Raw genomic sequence first — 22,575 nt, forward strand, 5'->3', positions numbered from 1 at the left:
TTGGTGTCACCACACCATTTACATCTGCACAACCGCTTCCCAAAGCTGTCGGTACAAACTGCAAAACCTAGTTGACAACCAGAAAAAGCGTGTCGCTCATTCAAAATGGAGAGCTCGTTCCTCAAAAGCAGGGGTGTTCACCTACAGGAAAGTGTACATGCCATCGAGATGACGTCCTGACACCGTTGTTTATGAACGAGACAGTCAAATGGCTTTGTCACGTTTTCATGATGACCGTTAACTCTGTACATTTTTTTGTTTGTTTATTTATTTATATATTTATTTTTATTTCGTTGCAGCCAAAAAAAATTAATGAATAAATGTTTTTTTTTTAAAGTCAGATTTTTCGTGACACTTCCTGAAAACGCTCAGGACGGCACTACATATTGTTTGCACAGCCGTTTGAAAAAGTCTGACAGCGCTGCGTTTAGTACAAGACACCGGATTTGTGGGCTTGCAATTTGATGGAACGAATCCCTCTCTCAGTCAGCATCGCCTCGTCCACTCTTTAAATGACACTTTATTGTAAGTGCAAGTAAAACGATTGTGTTAAAATAAAAATCAAGCGTTTTGAAGCCTTGGGCTGTTCTCCGGTACTTCCCGACTGTTTGCAAATTCAGGGCCGCGTTTCCGAGCGTCCACTTAGTCTCTGATTAATAATGGCAGCCTATGCGTAGCCGAGGCCTTCGTCTATAACATCAACAGTGGGCGTTTTGATACATTTTTAACCATAACTGAAGTTGAATTTTTTTTTCTTTTTAAATGTATTTTCTTTTTTCTTTTCGTCTTTTCAGCAGCAAGAGTCTCTACCCCTTCTCAATGGAGTCGGACATGGCTGAGGTTGCCTCCCAGGACCAAGACGGAGTTCCGCAGCTTCTGCGTGGCTACGCTTGTGTGGCTGCACCGTCTGGGTCCTGGCAGCGTCAAGGAGCTGAAGGTAAGGCCAGCGCCGACACCTTTTTTTTGAGTCTCGTTCAAAAAAACAACACCGACTTGTTGAGCCCTGTGCCAGGACTCATATCTCTTTGAACTCTACACACACAGGTGCGGGAATGGCTGGCCAGGCGGTCAGAGGGGGACGCTGTCGTCCTGACGCTGCCCAGCAGAGCTGTGAACCTGATCATGTGAAGATGATAAAAAATAAATAATAGCAAAAACTGTCAATGCGGAACCCCTTAATTCATGACTAAACTGATGAACGCGTGTAAAGTGTGTTGTAAAGTGTAACATGTCGCGTGTATAAACTATGTGCACCCCTCTTTTGCTGCAGTGGCTGGAGTGCTATTTCAGGCACGTCCGGGCACTCTGCTTGAAGGCTCAGGCTCCGGAAGCAGACGATCAAGGCTGCTTCTTCCTGGGCGCGTCAGGACTCCCCCTCGTCAACCCCACCGCCGACATTCAGCGCCTCAAAGCAAAGCAAGTGTTCTTTTGTCAACTATTAATGTGTTTAGCTCCTTATTTTTGTGTACATTTGCACCCATTCAGTATTTTCAGGAATAATATTGACTAATATGAAAGCGTGCAGTTTATGTCCAATACAGCAAATAAAACTATATGCATAAAAAAAAATAAATAATTAAATGCATACATGCATACATACATACATAAGAGAAAGAAAATGTCTGCAGATTCTGTCTGGCCCCAGCCATCACTGACATCTTACCTTCACTACATATATGTTGACAGATATGCCAAGAGGCAGCCCGCACCACCCCCTACCACCACCGCTCCAGGTTCTCCTCCATCTGCACTGGCTCCGCTGCCTGCTCCAGTAGCCGCTGGGCAGCAGAGGTACAGTTTCACGGCAGAGAATGAAAAGTGTTGTTAATTGCGAGCGATAAAGCACACTTGCTTTCCGATTCCCATTTAGTCTGGAAAACCATCACACTGTTTCATGGTCTTTTATTTATTTATTTTGTCTGCGTGTTTGCTAGTGTAGCTTTCTTTAAAACAATTTGATAATGACGATAATACAAAATAAAAAGTTTTGATTATTTCAGTTAGATGCATGAATTTACATTAACCATTTCTTATGGTGTATACCTATTTCGCAGCTATAGTCTAGATGTCAATTCATCCTCTCCAAGTATATGGTCAAGTTATTCCGATCATTCATATCATTTACATTTAAAAACAAACAAAACAAAATGGAAAAGAATGAACTAATCAGTGTTTCAAATTGGTTTCAAATTAAAATCTCTAGTTGTGGTGTATTTGGGGCAGAACAGAAGGAAGTGCGTTTTAACCTGTTTACGTATTCTCTGTTCGTAGAACATGATCACAGAGGCCGTGTTTAGAAAGTAATAGTTTTTCTTTTAATGAGAAACAATTGGCCAACTGGGGGGTTCTGTTTGGGATCGAATAACATTCAAGTTTAGCTCGGAGGTTGAATCCAGTTTTTAGTTTTTCATTCATCATTATATTTTAATGTTTTTCTCTCTGTCTGTCTCTGATTCCAGGCCGTCCACCTCTGGCCTGCAGCAACCTCCGTCGTCTCCGCCTCGTTTCCGGGGGGCTTTTCAAGATAAGTTTCCCATCAGCTTGAATGGGAAGCCCTCTAGCAAGGCGGAGGCAGCCGACCGCGGCTGCTACCACCATTGGAGGAGGCTTCAGTACAAGCTGCGGACGCGCCATCTTCTCGGTAAGTGCTCACGGTTACGCCCCGTCACATCACACAGTCTTCGTGCAGTGACACTCACATATCCCCCCCCCCAACCAGAGCAGTGCAGCGACCGGAAGGGCGGGAAGCCTTCCTTTGCCCGGGTGCAGAAGGCCATCGGCGGCGAGACTGCATGGACCACCAACGTACCGACGGTGGACAGCGTGCTGGAGGAGTGGGAGCTCACGAAGGCGCCGTCCACCGTCACCAGAGACCATCAGCTGGTCACGTCGGTGGTCCAGCAGTCTTGGAAGGGCCTGGACATCAAGACTTTTGAGGCCAAAGGCAAAGGTGAGACCATTCTCCCGTTATTCACAGGAACGAGGGGAGATTTTTTTTATTTAATTTTTTTTTAATCGAAATGTAAGGCCTTCAAAAGTCCTTAATTCGCTGCTCTGGGTCTTACATATTTTTGCACACGTCTTGTTTTTCCAATGTCCATGTAACGCTGCATCTAATGCTCATTAAAAAAAAAATTTTATAAAAAAAAATTAAAAATACATTTGTTTTAATGTATTATTTAGTTTTTTGCATTTTCTCTTTCTGTATGTGTGTTTTTGATATTGCAACTATAGGTCTTACATTTTAATACTTGGTCTTCAATTTGACATTATGATATGTGCAGAAACCTTGTGCTTAGTCATTTGCTGAACCAAACACATGTCCCCTTTTCTGCTTTGTGCAGGAGTCATCGCCACCATGCCCTTTAAAAAAGGACAGATAATTTGTGATTATCATGGTGAGAAGGTGTCACACAGGGAGGGTGTTAGGCGTCAGGAGGCCCTCAGCGACACCTCCTATATGTTCTTTTTTAAAGGGACTGGTGGCCAACACCTTTGCCTTGATGCCCAGGCCTGGCCCTGCCCCTGTCACCCGGGCAAAGAGACCTACGGAAGGCTTTTGAACCACTCCCGGCACCACAAGAACGAGCGGCCCATTGTGGAATGTCTCATCCTTCCACATGGGTACCAGGAGTGCGTCATCTTCCACGTCCTTCGGGACATCGCGGTGGGGGAGGAGCTGGTCTGGGACTACGGGGTCCGACGGACGTCCTTCGGGGGAGAAGGGAAAGACCTGGAATGGCTAGACGACTAGAGGAGGTGAGCATCCGATACTAGTTCAGTATTAGACGCTCTTAAAAGGCATACACAGATAAGTTACTGATTCTGCTTTTTTTTTTCTTCTTTGTTTTCCCCTTCTCTCTCCTTGTTGTCTTTGTCTCTTTTAGGTTTCATCAAATCGTCAGTTACATCCAGGGTCCTGCCAGATGTGGACCACTGCATTTTTATTTATTTTTTTTTTTTTATTGTTTGTTCCCCCCTCCTTTTTTATTTATACTCCAATTATTTCTCTATTACTGTTCTGCCAAAAAAAAAAAAAAAAAAAAAATTTTTTTAACCCAGCCACTAGCGTTGACACTGTCGTGTTAGTGCCGGTCTCAAGCCCGGAGAAAATGGGGAGGGTTTATACACACTTTCAGGAGTTTTGCAGTGAAACTTGGGCCTGATTCTTGGGAGTCGGAGGTCGGACTTCAGCTTCCTAATCCATTCTTCCTAGCTGGGGTATTCTATGGGGCACTGTGCCGCCCCTGCCTTGAACACTCTTCATTTTTTTCAAAGTAAATTCTCCGGGCCCCGAGGTGATTTTACAGTGCTGTTCAAACACTGTCATTGACTCTTTTGAATTTGGACATGAGGCGAGACTTGCTTTCCAATGGGTCCTTGCCCGTGGGTTTAGGACAAGCTCACTGTCCCAAATCCGGGCCGAGAGAGGTTTCACGTGCTGAGTCAAATTAAACATCAGGTCGCATGCTCTACTCCTGGTAGTATTCTTCTTGTGGTTTCCTTTTGCAGTCTGCAACTATATACATTAAACACAAACTTTGTATATAGGAATATATACTTTTAAATACATTAAAGAAAAAAAAAAACAATATAACATTAAAATGTTCAATATAAAATATACACTACTCATTAAAAAAAAGATAACTACATTAAAAAAAACAAGACACAAATAAAATACTAAACAATTGAAACTATATACATTAAACACAAACTTTGTATATAGGAATATATACCTTTTAAATACATTAAAGAAAAAAACTATATAATATTAAAATGTTAAATTTAAAATATACACTATTCATTAAAATAAAAAACTACATAAAACAAACAAGACACAAAAAATAAAATACTAAACATAATTGTAACTATATACACTATGTGAACTATATGGATCATTGTCTGGGCTTAAGCCTGACATACATAAAATAAAATTAACAATATAATATTGAAATGTGTAGCTTAAAAACTGGATCAGTCGCTTGGACGAGTTACTCCAATCAATGGACAAAACACAATAAAACAACAAGGTTTTTGCACATCCACAAAGCAAATCCGCGTGGAGTTTTGAAGAGGATTTTCTAAGGGCATCAAAAGCCTGTTCTTGCTTAGAAAAAGTTGGACCAGTTGGCATTGCATAAATGTTCATTATTCAATTCATTACAAAAAGAAAAAGTCCTGGGGGGGGGGGGGGGTGGTTGGTTCAGTGGAATGGTTTTAAACAAACTTTATTCAAATCATCTAGCTGTATCTTGTATTTTGTTATTTAAACTGGGTCAAATTTCAGCATTGAGCTGTGTGTTGTTCCTATCTTTTAAAATTGTTATTCAAATTGAGCCAATTTTCAGTCACTTACGGAGGGCACATTATTGGACGGTAGTAATAAAATCATAACTTTGACAATCTCTATGCTACAGTAAATTAATTATTATCATTTCAAAGCATTTTCCCTCAGCTTTCCAAAAATGTAAAGCATTAAGTTTAGGACAGGCTCATTCCCATTACAGGGCCTTTTTTATTTTTTTTATGCATTATTACCTCTTTTTATGTACATGGTACAGTGTTTCTTGAATATAGAAACCAAGAAGATTACAATAATATACTATCAACTTTGGACCTAGTAATCAGAAGTTCACGTTCGCTCTGGAGCCAACTTTGCAGCAAGACAATGGAAATGATCACACAAGACAGGATTTTTTTATGTATCAAAATAAATGTGATTTATATTGTAAATATTAGTAAGAAATAAAATATATTAAATAAAATAACAAGCAAATTATACTCAGATTTAGACTTTAAAATGTATGTTTACCCAAGTAAGAAGTAATAAATTGAGATTTTACACTTTATCAAATGTTTTCTTCACAAAAACAGAAAGTAAAAAGGAAAATAACAACTTCAACACTCAGGTAAGTAATACAACAGTAATAATTGAAACACTTCAGAATAGAAAATTTGGTCAAAATATTAAACCCACAAAATTATTTCTTGTGAAATACCAAGGTGATTCGGTAGAATGATTTACTAGTCCATCAAAAAAAAAAAAAGTGATTGGTTCACCTGTTCAGTTGTGACATGTTCAAGTTTAGTACAATAAATTCAAATGTTTATAATGCACCTATTGCAGTGTTTTGTTTTCAACACTGATTAGTAGCGCAGTCTCGGAAAAATCAACAGAACCAATTATAGCTCTGGCTTTCGGTCATTACTGTGACGAGGGAAAATATAAACTCAAATTTCCACAAACAATGAATGCCCTCCAAGATGGCAGAAACAAGAACGTTTTGGAACTCCACACTCCAAATGTCAGGTGACAGGACCAATGAACAGAGAAGATGGAAAAACAAAAGCAGAAAAAAAAAAATAACACAAAAAAACCCCCAACCTTGAAAAGACAAGGTGGAAAGGCACCCTTAATTTCCATTCACCTTTCAACAATCCATATAAATCAGTGCATAAAAACATTTCTCACATAAACTTAACCAATTTAAATAAAATAGGATAAATGTACAATAAAGCATTTATCAACACGCCTATTAAACCACATTATCTTCACTATAAGTGCATTTCCATATGTATATATAGCTAACTAAACAGAAAAAAACATTATTAGATGCACTTGCATATTATTAGCATACTATTTTAAGCACATGGTTAGCAAATGACATGTGAGCCATTCGCACGTGCTGAAAGAGCACATGGCCAAACTTATAACATGCAAATGTCCGCTCATAACATTAACAAATTTTCCAAACACATTTAAACAGTATATTTGCTCTTAATCCACACTTATATTCACATTAATGTGCATATTCTACCATAAAACATACTTTCAGACAGTATTTATGAACCATTTTCACCTTAAACAACTTATAACATTCACCTTTAGTAAAATACAATAGTGTAAAATTTACTCATCAAGAAAAGTAGTAGTAATAGTCAAAAGGAATCTCTAATGAACAAAAAAAAAAACCCAGCCTAATCAGATCTGATCTCAGACGTTTTCTGTCTTTGATCCCAACGCGATCGGCGGACAGTAGTATATAACAGCACCTAAATCAAGTTCCAACTACTGATCTTACTTATAATTTCTCAAATGTTACAGCTATAAATGACACGGGCCGCGAGCTCGCTTCGGCTGTTCACTTTTCTCTTGCTTCACTCTCCTTTCGCGTTGTGATTATGCCCCTCTCAACGCGCGCGGATGACGTCATGACGGAAGGCGGAGCTAGTATTTTCCACTCCTTTTAATAGATGTAATTATTTTTTCTGTATAGCCCAGTACTTGAACATATGGTCATGAAGAATTACAAGTTCCTCACAAAATGTTTTACATGTATTGCTTTCTTTCCAGTCCAATATAGAATGCAAAATATATAGATAGCGATTTAGTGCCATTACATTTAAATTATGCCAAACAAATTACGATGTTACTGATGTTAACTCCTTCAGTATTTTCCCTGCTGCTTCAAGCACTGATGTAAATACTTTTCAGGTACACTGTAAAAAAAAAAAAAAAATATCGTAAAAAGGTCAAATTACTGGCAGCTACGGCTGCCAAACAAAACCCATAATATTACGGTAACATTTCTTTGTTGAAAAAGTGCAAAAAATAATAAATCTACAGATATTTTCATTAAAATGTTTACAGATAAACACTGTTATTTTACAGACTTTTCCTAGATTATTATGATCAAATCCGTTCAAAAAGTTACACACTAAGAATCTTACAGAGAAACACTGTTATTTCACAAACTTCTCCTAAATTATTATGATCGAACACCATCAATAAAATGACTGCACTAAAATTTCAAGAGAAAAAATGTTATTTAAAAGAATTTTATCTCTCAATCATTACAATTAAACACCTTTAATAAAATGCCAAGACATGCTCATGGTTGTAATTTAACAGTTAATTTTGGATCAAAAACGTCTAGAAAAAACAACAAACGAGATACAACTGATTAAAATTATCACAACTTTAAGATTTTTTTAGTATTTATTTAAAACATGTAGAGGTTTAAGTTATATGGAATAATTCAGTTACAAATCTTAAATGAAATGGACCTGTAATGTAAAGGGGAAAGCAAAGGAGTGCAATTGGTGCATGCGTCTGTGCTGCTTTTAAAGTCCATGTAATCAGTTCATAACGATCCTCCGACTGTGTGTGTGCAATCAGCGGAATCCGGAACAGGTGCATGTGAGCGGAATTTATCTATTTTATTTATTGAACAGATTTGATCGTAATAATCTAGGAAAAGTCTGTAAAATAACAGTTTTTCTGTAAACAATTTAATGAAAATATCTGTAGATTTATTATTTTTTGCACTTTATTTCAACAAAGAAATTTTACCGTAATTTTATGGTTTTTGTTTGGCAGCCGTAGCTGCCAGTCATTAGACATTTTTTTTAAGATTTCTTATTTTTTTTACAGAGCAAGTAATTACAATTTATTACTTTAATTTAACGTAATTTTAAATGTACTTCAAAAAAACTGGAAAAAAACACTGTGTAAATAATACGGCAATTGTATTGTATAGAACAGGAAAATTGCTGTAATTTGTCATTAATTATATAGTACATAAAATAACAGTCAAGCTGTTAATTTACAAATATTGCTTGTAATTTTGACGGACTTTTGAATATAATTTAAAATAACAGAAAAAATACTGTAGAAATAATACTGTAATTTCCCTGTATAAAAAAACAAAAATGTCAGTAATTTGTTTTTAATGATAAAGTACCTAAAATGGAAGTCAAACTGTTAATTTAGAAAGATTGTCATTTTACTAATTTTTGAATTTAATTTGAAAGGATAAAAAAATACTGTAAAAATATTTTCTGTAAAATTAGGGTTTTTTTTACAGTGTAGCCTAAGTTGATTTGTTAAAAAGCAAAAGATTCCTAAAAATATTGTAACAAATAATGTAAATTAAGATTTCAAGTCCATCAACGTAAAAAACAGATTAAATAGGGTAGAAAAAAAACTAAATCGTAATACACTTTATAATGCCTTTGTGTTTTATGTTTTAATCTATTCATCTTGTTAGTAAGAAATCATAAATTAATATTTATTATTTATTAGAAATAAAAAAATCATACTTTAATAATAATATGATGACGAGGATGATGATGATGATAATAATAATAATAATAATAATTATTATTAATATTATTATTATTATTAAGTAGGATTTTTTTAAGTCTACTTTTACAATTTAACACATGTAAACCACAGCAGAAAGTTCTAACCGGCAGGCCCATGTCATATACAGTACAGAAAATAAATAACCCACTATAAATTAAAAGAATTAACGTATGCTTTTTGTTTTCACAAGCTTTGGAGATGTAACATAAATTCCCCTTTTTCAAAATAGGTCACCTATAGCTTTCGCCATGAGGCTGTGTTCAAAATGACATCAATGTTTTTAAAGTGCAGTGTGAAGGGAGCACAATTGTAAACATGAAGATCGCTAAAACTGAACTGTAAAAATAGTTTGAAAGCAAATTACACCTAGAGATGATCTTTAATGCTTTTTTATTTTCAATAATTCCAACTTTGAATGTTAGAATGTTCTAAATGAATAGAGCATAGGGGGGATAAGTGGCAATAGCACACAGCCAGGAACTCTTCTGGGCGAGTCAGCGGGACTTGTGTGCGCGTGCTCATCATTTGAAATAAATAACGGACACAAAGCAACGGGCGGAACGGTAATCTGAAGGTAAGTACGTTATATTCGACGTTTCACATGTTTTATTTGTCGTTTTACTTATAATTTATGTTAAATGGAACTTTAGATGTGTAACGTTTTACATTATTATTATTTTTAATGAACACTTAACCACTTTATACGTTTTTTATGTCGCCCTGTATAGTGACGAGGTCATTGACAGCAGCTAATCTATGAAGGTAAATAATAGCTGTTTTGGTTATTTATTTGACGATTTCAACAAACTTACTTCATTTTATGTCTTCATTGCTTTTTAACCTGTGTAAAAATATAAGATGATCTGTAAAATCGACTTGGAATTAGCATAAAAAGCTGCTCCTGCTCCGGCTATCGTTAAAGGCTAACGTTTTGAGAAACGCTTCGCAATAGCATTAACGGTACTTCAATTTAACATTTTTTAACATGTAATAATGCTAACAAAGTGAATCGCTGTCGGTTCACGGTTTTGTTGCTCTGTTTCTACATTTAGTGATAAACTCCTCGCCAGAGACGCTCCACAGCCTTGAATGGGGAAGCTTTGCCATTTCGTAAGTTGTCCACCCGATCTGTCGCTAGTCAAGCTACTTATTTGTGGTTTAGTTCTGTTCCTGATTTCCTTAGTTCACAAACATGCTTGTCTGTTTTTTTCTGATTGTTGTGCTATGTTCTGGTGTACGTTTTTTTATTTTCCTGTTTATTAAAATTCATTTTGTCTACATCCTTCTCTTTCGATTCACGTTACTGCAGTTTACTCATAAAAGATAAAAAATCACAGTGGACAGTGGGGGAAACCGGAGCACCTGGAGGAAACCCATGTAAACACAGGGAGAACATGCAAACTCCACACAGAGACGCCAACTGACCCAGCCAAGGCTCAAACCAGCGACCTTCTTGCACAGTTGTGTAGCGGATGGAGACGCACAAAAATATACAATTCAAATATTTTTTACAATTAACGCATTTCGTTTTGTATAATTTGTATCTTAGCTTTTGTCGGTCAGTAATCTACAAAATAAACAATAACTAATAAACTTTGAGGTGAAGCTATGTGCCTCAGGGCCTATCTACTGAAAGGGTTACCAACAATCTTAACGTTCCTGCTATGTAGCGCATATATAGCCTATATTGTAACCCTTTCAATAGATAGACCTCATAAATGACATATTAAGCATGGACATTTAAAGGATAAGTTATGCTTTGCACTGTGAGATGCGTCCATGACTTTACACATTAAAGTAATAATCAAGTGTGCGCAGGTTATGTACCTTATGGAGTTACTCTCTTAATATTGGATATTTAAGAAGCATAAAACGCTGTTATGAAACAAACTCTCTTATATCTGCTGGTGCTGCTATTAATACGCAGATCTGGAGTTATGCTGGTGCAGCCGTTAATACACGGTTCAGGTAATCAAAAAGCCAGCTTGCCTATATGATGTTTAATTATGGGTAGATTGCAGGTGGATAAGTTCAATCATTGGTTATGCAGACCACTCGCTTAAATATCAAAAATTTGATTAAACTAAAGCGAAACTGACTGATCAATGGATGTTTGTCATAAAGAGTGATAATATAGGCTGCTCTTTTAATTTTGATCATACAGTTAACAAAGATTCAATATTCCAAACTGAATATTTCACTTTTATTTTATTTATATATATATATGTTTTATTTTTATATACGATTGTATTTAACAGACCAGTTTGTGTTTTGGCCGCGGCATATAGCGGACCATGAGGCACACTGCACCTCAAAGTTTATTAGTTATTCTTGTTTATTTTGTAAATAACTGACCGACAAAAACTAAGATACAAATTATACAAAACAAAATTCGTTCAAAGAATATTTTTCTTCCGACGAAAATATATGAATTGAATATTTTTGTGTGTCTTGCAAAACAAAAAAGGCTGTTTACGCTGGTTTTACAACGCATGAGCGGCGCGTAACAAGCAGGTAGCCGTATTTTTTGGCGCGCATGTTTACTACCTGGACTCTCAGAAGAGAGCAGCGCGTGCGAGAGGCGCGCGTGTTCTTTGCGCACACGCGGAGATGTGTCAGTTTGCTTTTTTATTAAACACATTGCTTTCACCTGCGTTGGTTCGGTTGCACTTAGAGAATAACGTCTTTATTTTGGAATTACCACTCTTAATAAATACACTTGCATATGAAGTAAATCATTTCTCAATGCATTTACTGGGGCACTGGAGATTTTTACTGGGACACGTGCCCCAGTGAATTGGGTCTAGCGACGCTCCTGGATCAGACCTCAGATTTGATGTGTGGCCTCATGTCACAGTTACTTTACTGCAATTTTGTAATATTGGCTCATCTAAATTAACATTTTTTATTTGATTAAAAGCCGAAATATTGCCAGAGACAAAGCAACCCTCTGTTCAGTGATAACACATGCGCACTCACAGGATACAAAAGAAGAGCTGAACTTCGGAAAAAGTGATCACTGCCGCGATGGTTGCTTTGTTTCTCTGCAGTTGGCTTCACTCGTTTTAATAATGAATAAGACTATTTATTATTAAACATTGTAAGATGATGGTCGCGTGATTTTTAAAATGAGAGTATGCGTTGCGGATTTATGGCTATTAATCTTAACCCGCGACCCACCCATAGTTAAACATCAAGTAGGTGCGTTAAAGGTGCATGTGTAAAATAGTCGTGTTGCCTCCAGATGCTGCCACCTTTGTCAGGCAAAGTTTGCAGATTGCCTCTTTAAAGTTTTCAGGTTCCCTTTTTGCATTTGGTTTGAACCCAAAATATTGCCAAACAGGCGCTTTTGCATTACGTTTTGACACTAAATCGTCCGCCAATCTCTTTTTGTAAATTCGACTCCTCTCGTCTCCTCACGTGATAAATGAAATATGATGCATTAGCTAAGTTCAGATTATAATTATAGTGCAGGCTCTCGTCTTAGGTAAATTATTTGGAATTATATTTTCCATTTAATTCAAATAAATAAATAAAAAAGTGTGGGGACGGTGTCACGGTTGAAAAGTGATGCCACGAGTGTTGCGTCTTAAAACCAGTAACACTGTATAGCGTGCTAAGCCTAATTCAGTCTACCTACATGTGAGAGGTGGATCCACCAAACTTGACTTCGCAGGCCGATCATCTTTTTAATGCAAAAGGCATTTAAGTGTCCTAACTTGACTGCTGCTGCATAATGATTCTTTACACAACTGTGAAAAAAAGCTTTAGGATGTCAAAATGAAGACAAACATTCAAAAGGGTTCTGCTTTTTGTCAATTTTGGCTTAATTTGAATAATACTAATAATAATTATGAATATAATAAATTAAAATATTAATTACAGTATAGACTACTGTGGGACTGTGCAGTGAACTAAACATTTTAATAAGGCTACAAATCCCATAACTGAAAAACTAATGTGAAAATGACAGGCAGTTTCGTATTTGCTCTAATTTAACAGCAAGTTTCTTCTGCGTTTTTTCCCTTTCAGAGCTCAGTTGTATTTAAAGAATTAGTTAACCAAAACATGTAATGAATTAGGCTGCTTGTCTCATGTCATTCCTTAGTCCAGTTTTCTCCTGTATGAGTTGTGCGCCTCCGCTGCCGTGTGCGCGTTTTAAAGGCTATCTACGGGCGCACCTGACCAGGTGTGCGTTTCCCGAACAACGACGTAACTCACGGCTGAACTATCATGGTACAATGCATCGTTTGGGAAAAGAACGACGTAGTGACGAGTGTTTCCCCAAACCAGGGCCGGATTAAGAACACATTGGGCCCTGGGGCTATACCAAATCCAAGGGCCCCCTTTTAATTTTTTTTACCTCACAAATATATATATATATATATATATATATATATATATATATATATATATATATATATATATATATATATATATATATACACACACACACACACAATTTTAATTGTTGTTATTATTATTGTTATTATTATTAATAATTTATTAATTAATATTATTATCTAATTTTACAACGTTTAATTTACATTTGATTATTATATATTTTTTCTGTTTTATTGAAATAGGCTTGCTATACAAAATTAAGTAATGACATAATATGAACTTTAAAGTTCAAACAATCAACAAAACAAAAAAAATAAATAAACATTTGCAATACTTTCTAAAGTAGTGCTTTATAATAAAAATACTTGAAATTGAGGTTTACCTTTAAAAAGTTTCTTTAGAACTTTAGCTGACCATAAATCCCTAATGATATATCTTTAATATCCATGCTTCAAATATCCAAAATAGCTTATTGTGGTCTTCTGAATTACAGAAGGCTAGCATTCTTATTTTATTAATTTATATATATATATATATATATATATATTTGCATCAGATAGATTGTCTAATGAAAGTCAGCGCCAATATTTAATTGCTCCATACTGTCGTTTTCATAAAAGGGGAAAAGTAAACATTCATAAAAAAGGTTAGCTTTCTAATTGGTTCAGTTAGACTTACTGTACAGCATAACAGAGTGTAATTACTTGAGACAGATACTCCGCAGCGATGGATATTTTGATAACGGCTTGTGTAGGCTATTTGATTTCGCACACTGTCTCGGTTATATTGTGTGATGGAAGGATTGTGCGGGCGCGCGCCGGTTTGAGTCCAGCTGTAACTGCCGCGCGGCCGAGAATGCGCTTTAGTTATCAGTCCGTTCAGTATGATTCCGCCTACCGCAGCTTCTGTTACTACATGTACAAGTGTATCAATGATGAAGAATGTTTAAATTTAATTTTTTGGTCTACAACGAGCTTGGTTAGCCTACCTTTGACTGGACGGTTCTCGCGGTAGTGCCGAAATAAGTGACTGTCCTGGGGAAATTGGGACATCTGATCACCCTTATGGGTGACTAAAACAGGGCTATTCAATATTCTGATTGGGCTACAGTCATTCTGAGCCCCAGTTTAGCACCGGCGTCACTGTTTTTGAACAGCAACGAATCGAAAGGAATACTTCACATTATCGACAAGGGAAAGCAGAACGCAAAGAGGCGTTTCCCGCGTCTTAGAACAAATTAATTCTTCAGCAAATTAAGGGCCCCCTTCTTCCGTGGGCCCTGGGGTTTCAGCCCCACCTAGCCTTACGTTAATCCGGCCCTGCCCAAAACGCATAGTTTCTCTGTCGCAGATCCATCGCTTGAACCATGTTAGTTATAATGTAAAACGCCCATAATGACACTCCAAACGGGGCAGAGGAACTACTTCTTTACAGAAGAACCCCATCGTTTCTTTGTGCAAATTATATTGTTTTACACAAACACGCATTTAAATAAAATCCAATATTATTTTTGGTTAACACATGCACTCGTTTTCTATATTTACTGAAATATATGTAAATGGCACATATGAGACTGCGTTTTCTTTACAAATATTATTGAGAATGACATATCCTATTCTAAAACAAATCACTTACAAAAAGCTAACACCTATTCTAATATCATATATAAATCATATGAATAAATAAATACTAGGCGATTTATTATAAAATGAAATTTTGTATTTATTATATAGGAAATGAAAAAAATCTTGCGACCTTAGTTGGCTAACGATGGTTTTGGGAAACGCACCCTAGATCTCTGCACTATAGGCCTAGCTTTAATCTCACCATTTTCATAATTTAATTATTTTATATTCTATTTAATTCTATTTCATATTATAAAATATTTAAACGTGTGTTCTGAAGGTTGGAATGACTAGAGTGTTAGTAATTAATGATAAAAAGAATTTTCAGTTTTGAGTAAACAAACAGTAAACAAACAAATTCTTTCTGAGGCCCCCCTTTGCCCCCCGTAGCGCCGGGCCTGATACTCGGGCTATATGCCTAAATCGAAAAAGCACAATAATTTATAGATTTATAAATTATACTGATTAATAACTATATATTACTTTAAATTACTAAATTAGGCTATCTTATTTTTTATTAAAACAAAAGTGATCAATGCCGCGCCACTGACAAGCCAACAGCAGAGAAACAAAGCAACCACCGCGGCACCCGCAGTGATCACTTTTTCTGAAGTTCGGCTGTTCTTTTCGCACTTAATTATTATGCGTTTAATGTAAAAAAAAATCAATAATAAATAGGCTTACAAGAGTGTCCTGTACGTGTGAAAACATTAAATGAACATGCAGTGTTTGTGGAAAACATCTTTGCGAGGGAACTTTGCTGAGGTAACGCAAGAAACTTAAAAATATATTTTCCTTCCACCCAGTTTTTTTCTCACACCCATTTTTAGGAAGGCAAAATGGCTAATTAGATGATTACAACAGAGAGTCGGCTGATTGACTGTTTACACCAGTTAATAAGATGTTTTATTGATCGGATTGCAGGTCATTTATAGATAAAATTATAATGCATAGGATCAGGAAATTGCACGTGAAAAAAAGAAGCAAAATGTTTTTTTATAGAATAAATGTATACATTTAAACTATTATAATTTACTTTTAAAATGTACTATTATTTTTAGAGCGTATTAACACGAATGGCAGGTGTTCTTGATCGAAAAGCAGCAAAACTGTTGAATGCTGAGCTTGTGTCAGGCTGATGGTACGGAGTGACTTTTTGAGCATGTTGTTGAGTGATGCTTGCTATCCTGCTGACAATTGGCAACTATGTAACATCAAAATTAGAAATGCATGTTACTTTATATAAACGTATCCATGTACTGTATGACGTAAGTCTAGTTACCAGCGTGAAAAACAGGTAGTAATAGAAACTTTATATTACGTGTTTGAGACCATACTATTTACTTTGACTACAAAAGTGCAGTCAGTAGGCTACTTCAACTTTTACCAGAGTCGTTTTAAGCATCAGTATCACTTCATCTTGAGTAGAATGTGCGTACTTTTGCCATCTCTGTCCACTTCTTAAAAATAAATAATACATTAAAAAGTATGGTTAAATCAACTGTAATGTGTCCTTGTACAAAAACGTGTGTATCATGCAGTCAAAATAGCATTTATTATTGGAATGTCACGTTAATTTAAAAACAAGACTTTCTTAAAATAACACATCAGAAAACAGATGTGACCGTAAGGATGCGCACTATATCAACTAAAACAGAATTTTTCTTTGTTATTGCAGTTGCAGCCAAAATGTGCGACACAACAGCCACATCATTTACAGGACCGTAAGAGACCACCTGTACGGTCTGGCGGTGGCAGACGCAGAGCTGAAAACACTAATCTGATGCTTTTTTGTTGTTGTTGTGTTAATGTTAATTTTACCAATGCATGTTTTGTCATTACTTTTGTCTGCTGTCCTATTTTGAGAGAAAATATTAGCCTAATAAATAATATTTTTTAACAAAATGTTTAATTTATGAATTATGCAAAAATGTTCTAAAACGTTTATAAAGGTCTTTCTCAGAACCAAATTTCGACTTAAAATTGACGTCTTTTCGACGACATGAAAAAGACGTCTTTTCACCTTTCACTTTTCCACCTGTTTTCCATGTTGTTTGGACGTCTGACAATAACGTCTTTTCGACGACATGAAAAAGACGTCTTTTCGTCTTTAACTTTCCCACCTGTTTTCCACGTTGTTTGGACGTCTGACAATGTCGTCTTTTCAACGACTTTTTGCTGGGTGGGCTGTGTCTTGTTTACTGTAGAGTGACATTACAACACGTTTCTTTTGTCTTGCTTATCCGTGTTTTGATCCTCGCCTTGTTTTATTGTTTATCCCTGTCTGCCTGCCTTCTGACCACTCGCCTGCTACTTTGACTATGATTCTGAATTGCCCGTAGTCATCTGTTTGCTCCTGTGTTAACTGATGCCTGCCTGACCATTGGCCTGACCAATAAACCCTGCATTTGGATCCTCACTTCTGTTATCAGCATCACAGCATTGTTACACCCACATGACCTGTGTATTTTGCTAAGCTATGTGTCTTAAACATTTCAGTGCTTATTACCTTTGGACTGATTACAATTCTAAACACATTCATAAATATTCTCTTTGTTTCCCATACAACATCAAAGGCTGACACTAGCGTGCACTTACTTGAATAAGTTTTTCCGGTAGGTGGTCTGACAATGTGAGGATGTTATCAAGAGTTCTTATCCTGCATGTCCTCATCAGCTGCTTCATAACCGTAAACAAGATATTTTCAGTTTTATAACTTAATAACACCAGCACATCAATTCAGTTTGTTCATGTCCCATGTTTGTGTATAATTTGTTTGGCTACCATCACAGTGGGTATTGAGTATTATCTCTCTGTGTGATTAATTATGTGTGATAATTTGTTTCTACATTAAAAGCAAACTATGTTTGTGTGTAGAGATTTTCTGCATTAAAGTGATGTTCACAGTTTGCTGGACATTACAACATATAATGTGGCATGAGTAAATTGTGGGTGCATTTTTAGCAATTTACTGTTATATATATATATATATATATATATATATATATATATATATATATATATATATATTTTTTTTTTTTTTTTTTTTTTTTTTATATATTTTAATGCACTATATTATTCTTGTTATATTATACTGCTACATTTGATGAATTAACCCCAAAAGTGAATTAGTCATTTGTTATTCAACTAAATAAAATAGTTATAGAGTGATGAACTAACCACTAAGTGATTATTTGTTTAAGTTGTTTACTGTATTGCAGAGTAAAAGTAATTTAAAATCCTTTAATGTGTGGCAACCTGTTGATTATCCCACTATTTCCATGACCATTTGCCAAGATAAGTTAAAGACAAGTTAAAACTACAAATGCTTTTTGCGAATTTTTAACCAATTAGAATCAAGAACTTCAACATACAATGGAATAATATGATGAATTATAATACATTGTTTTGTAATAGTGAAGACATAGTAAAGTGGAACAATCTGAAAGCATTGGTCACTATCATTCCCTTAACAAGATTCATCAATTGGCTTTCAGATTATTGCAGAAATTAAAGTCAGTTTATTGGTTGATGAAAACAAGAAATTTATTAGTCGCCTTTTTGTAATTAAACAATTTACCTGAAAGACTAATTTAGAATAGTTGGAACACAACTATAAGCACAAACTTTATATACCCCTAAACTAAACCACAGGACTACATAAACGTAAGATAGGAACTAAGACACAGGTGAAGCTAATCAGAATCCAATTAATAAATTTTCCCTTGGCTAAGTCTCTATTTCAGAGGTCACCACAGCTGAATGAACTGCCAACTATTCCAGCATATGTGTTACACACCTCATGCCCTTTCAGCCACAACCCGGTACTTGGAAACACCCATACACTCTCAATCATACACACACTTATGTGACTTATGCTGCATGTTTCTGGTATCCTTTCATAGGAACTTCGACGTGTGTCTTGTAAACAGGCGCTCGCGGATAGCCCTTGCCCTTACTGCGAGGGCTTGACTTTTGGGCTACTGAGGTTGTGGAGTACTCTTGCATTAGGGTCCATCTCCCCTGCTGCTCCCCGGCAGTCGGTTAGCACACGTGCAGGCCTGAGGATTACAGTGGGGGCTTATCCGTCACCTTTGGGGCTGCGGACCCCTCGCTCCTTATCAGTGCGCTCTTTCCAAGCTTTGAGTGAGAGTGCTGGTTCATCCTCCGGAATAGCTGCGCTTTCATTAAATGACACCGGGGATGTGATGTCAATCGCTGCATCAGAGGGCGGGCTGACATGCTCCGATGAAGATCCAGATCTGCTGCCATCTGGGCTAAAAAAATGGGGAGGCCTTCCAAGCCTCCCGTCCCCTTCTTCCCAGAGGTGCACAGTGAGTTAGGCAGGCATAGAGGGCACCTTTTTCTGCCCGGATCTTGTGCACTCCTGCTCTCACCACTCTTGAGGGCGGAGCAGCCTGGGGGTATGAGGTGATTCCTCTGGTGAGGAACCTGGAGAGGTCTACCCAAGCTCCCTTCCAAAGCATGCAGGTTATATGAGTCTGTTATGACCACAGCCTACACTGCTGTGGGTTCTTAAGACTTAAGTGATTTACCGGCATCAGTGGTTAACACATCACTCTAGCTAGAGCACTCTCTACTAGGCATACGAAATGTAGTCTATTCGGTGTGTGGTACGCTTCTCGCCGAGAAGACCACCAAACTTGCCAGATTAGCATTGTGTTTTCCTTCCTTCAGGATAAGAATCAGAATCAGAAAGAGCTTTATTGCCAGGTATGTTCACACATATGAGCAATTTGTTTTCATGACAGAGCTTCTACAATGCAACAGAATTACAGAGACAGGACAAAAAACAGATAATAAATATATTCTAAAAAATAGAAGTAGTGAATGCAACTATATAAGTTGACTAGTGTATGTACGGGTATATTACTATATACAACATTATATGAGCAGCTGTGCAAATTGGCATGTAAAGTGTGTTGTTAAATAAGCGTATATATGTATAAAAGTGTATAGCAAGTAGTGATGTTGGTTCCACAATTATTATCATCAAGTGTTCATGAGATGGATTGCCTGAGGGAAAAAACTGTTTCTATGTTGGGCTGTTCTGGTGCGCAGTGCTCTGTAGCGTCAACCAGAAGGTAAAAGTTCAAAGAGGCAGTGTGCTGGGTGTGAGGGATCCAGAGTGATTTTGGCAGCCCTTTTGCTCGCTCTGGATAAGTACAGTTCTTGGGGAGTAGGAAGGGTTGTACCAGTAATTTTCTCAGCAGTCCGAACTATTGGACGTAGTCTTTGGAGATCGTATTTAGTAGCTGAGCTAAACCAGACAGTTATTGATGTGCAGATGACTAATTCAATGATGGAGGTGTAGAACTGTTTCAGCAGCTCCTTTGGTAGGTTGAACTTCCTAAGCTGACGAAGAAAGTACAGCCTCTGTTGAGCTTTTTTGACAACGGAGTCAATGTGAGTGTCCCACTTCAGGTCCTGAGAGATGGTGGTGCCCAGCAACCTGAATGACTCTGCTGCTACAATGCTGTCCATGATGCTCAGTGGGGGAAGAGCAGGGGGGTTTCTTCTGAAGTGCACTATTATCTCCACTGTTTTGAGCATATTGAGCTCTAGTTTGTTGTGACTGCACCAGACAGCCAACTCCTTAACCTGTTGGTCAGCACAGGATTTTAAACAGGCTGGTGTTATAAAATCTGGGCCTGGTGCTTTTTTCCTCTTCTGTTTCCGGAAGACCTGGCACACCTCATCTTCACTGAAGTGAAGTACAGGTATGGGGGAGGTGGGGGGTGGTGGAGGTGGTGGCGTGAAGAGCAGTTCAGAGTGGGTGTGGGGGGTTTTCTCAAATCGGCAGTAAAACTCATTCAGGTCATTTGCAAGTCGCTCATTGTCTACAGTGCTGGGGGATGGTGTCTTGTAGTTTGTGATGTTTTTTAAACTTTTCCACACGGATGCTGAGTCGCTGGAAGAGAACTGACTAATCTGAAGCGTAGATCTACATGGCTGCCATCTCTGCTCATCATGATGCGGTGGATGGCAATACAATTGGGAAGCATAATCTAATCATTCGATTCCTCAGAGGTGTGTGGCAATTAAATCCATCCTGCCCCCCTCTCATGTCCTCTTGGGACCTCTCTGTTGTCCTGGCGGGTCTTAAGAAAAATCCATTTAAGCCACTCAATTCGATATCTTTGAAAATTCTGTCAATGAAGACAGCGCTGCTGATCGCATTGGCATCGTTCAAGAGAGTCGGTTATGGAACCGGTCATTTTCGGTTATGGAATTGTGCCTGGAATTCGAGCCAGCCTACTTGGGCTATGTGCCCAAGATTCCTACCACCCCATTTAGAGATCAGGTGGTAAAGCTCTTTATCTGTTATGGTGGTCGGCAGAAGGGAAGTGCCGTATCAAAACCGAGGTTGGCCCGCTGGATAGTTGATGCCATCGCCCTCACTTTAGGGCGAGCCGTGTCCCCTGAGAGTAACAACACACTCTACTAGAAGTGCACGTGGCATCTCTTACAGATATGTGTTGAGCTGCGGACTGGGCGACACCTAACACATTCGTGAGATTTTATAATCTTCGAGTGGAGCCAGATTCCTCCCGATTACTGGGTAAACTTGGTCAATTGGGAGGAAGTTAAGCTTAGTGTCAAAAATGCTTGCTGTGCCATGCTCCCTAACCCAGAGATACTTGCAGCTTTTCTGTTCTGCTAGTAAGTTCCCCATTTGGCGAACCCTAGAGAATTTCTCTGAGGCCCCCTGAAACCTGGCTCAGTGTGATGTCTGGTATGTCCACCTTGGTCTACCCACATGCAGAGGTTTGGTGCCAGCTATGCGCAGTCCCCGATGGCGATCCCATATGTTTATTTTAGCCACAGAGTTTTCCCCCTGACCAGGCGAACCCATGTCTTCCCTACCTGCTAACCAGCTTATCACATGTAGTACTCCCCCTCCGTAGGGCTAGTCCATATGTTCTTATTGCTATCAAGTCTCTCCTCTTGGGAACGTGGGTTAAGTACATGACCAGGATGATAGTGGGGGAATCCGGAGCACCCAGAGGAAACTGAACTTCACAGGAATGATTATGGAAATTATATATATATATATATATATATATATATATGCTTGATCATGTTGATATTGATATAATAATACTTTACTGGGGGGAAAAATCATCTGTGAGAGTGTCAGGTATTTATTTTTCCTTTAAAAAAGTAAGTGCATTTATTTAAAAAAAATGAATACAAATTAAATATAGATTTATTAATTGATTGATTAATAAAGTTTTAAGAGGCTGAAAAGAACTGCATAAAAAAATAAACCCAAATGGAGTCAACTGAAAACTTTCAGCTCCACGATTACCTTAAAATAGCAGAGATGCATTCTTGTTTCATTCTTTCCTGACAACTCAATGTGTCAGTGATTGATTGACAAGTGATGGTTGGACAGGGGTGAACAGCTTCTTGCCAGAGCTGTACAAATTTCTG

The sequence above is a fragment of the Danio aesculapii genome, chromosome 18, assembly GCF_903798145.1.
Source record: "Danio aesculapii chromosome 18, fDanAes4.1, whole genome shotgun sequence".
Taxonomy (NCBI): domain Eukaryota; kingdom Metazoa; phylum Chordata; class Actinopteri; order Cypriniformes; family Danionidae; genus Danio; species Danio aesculapii.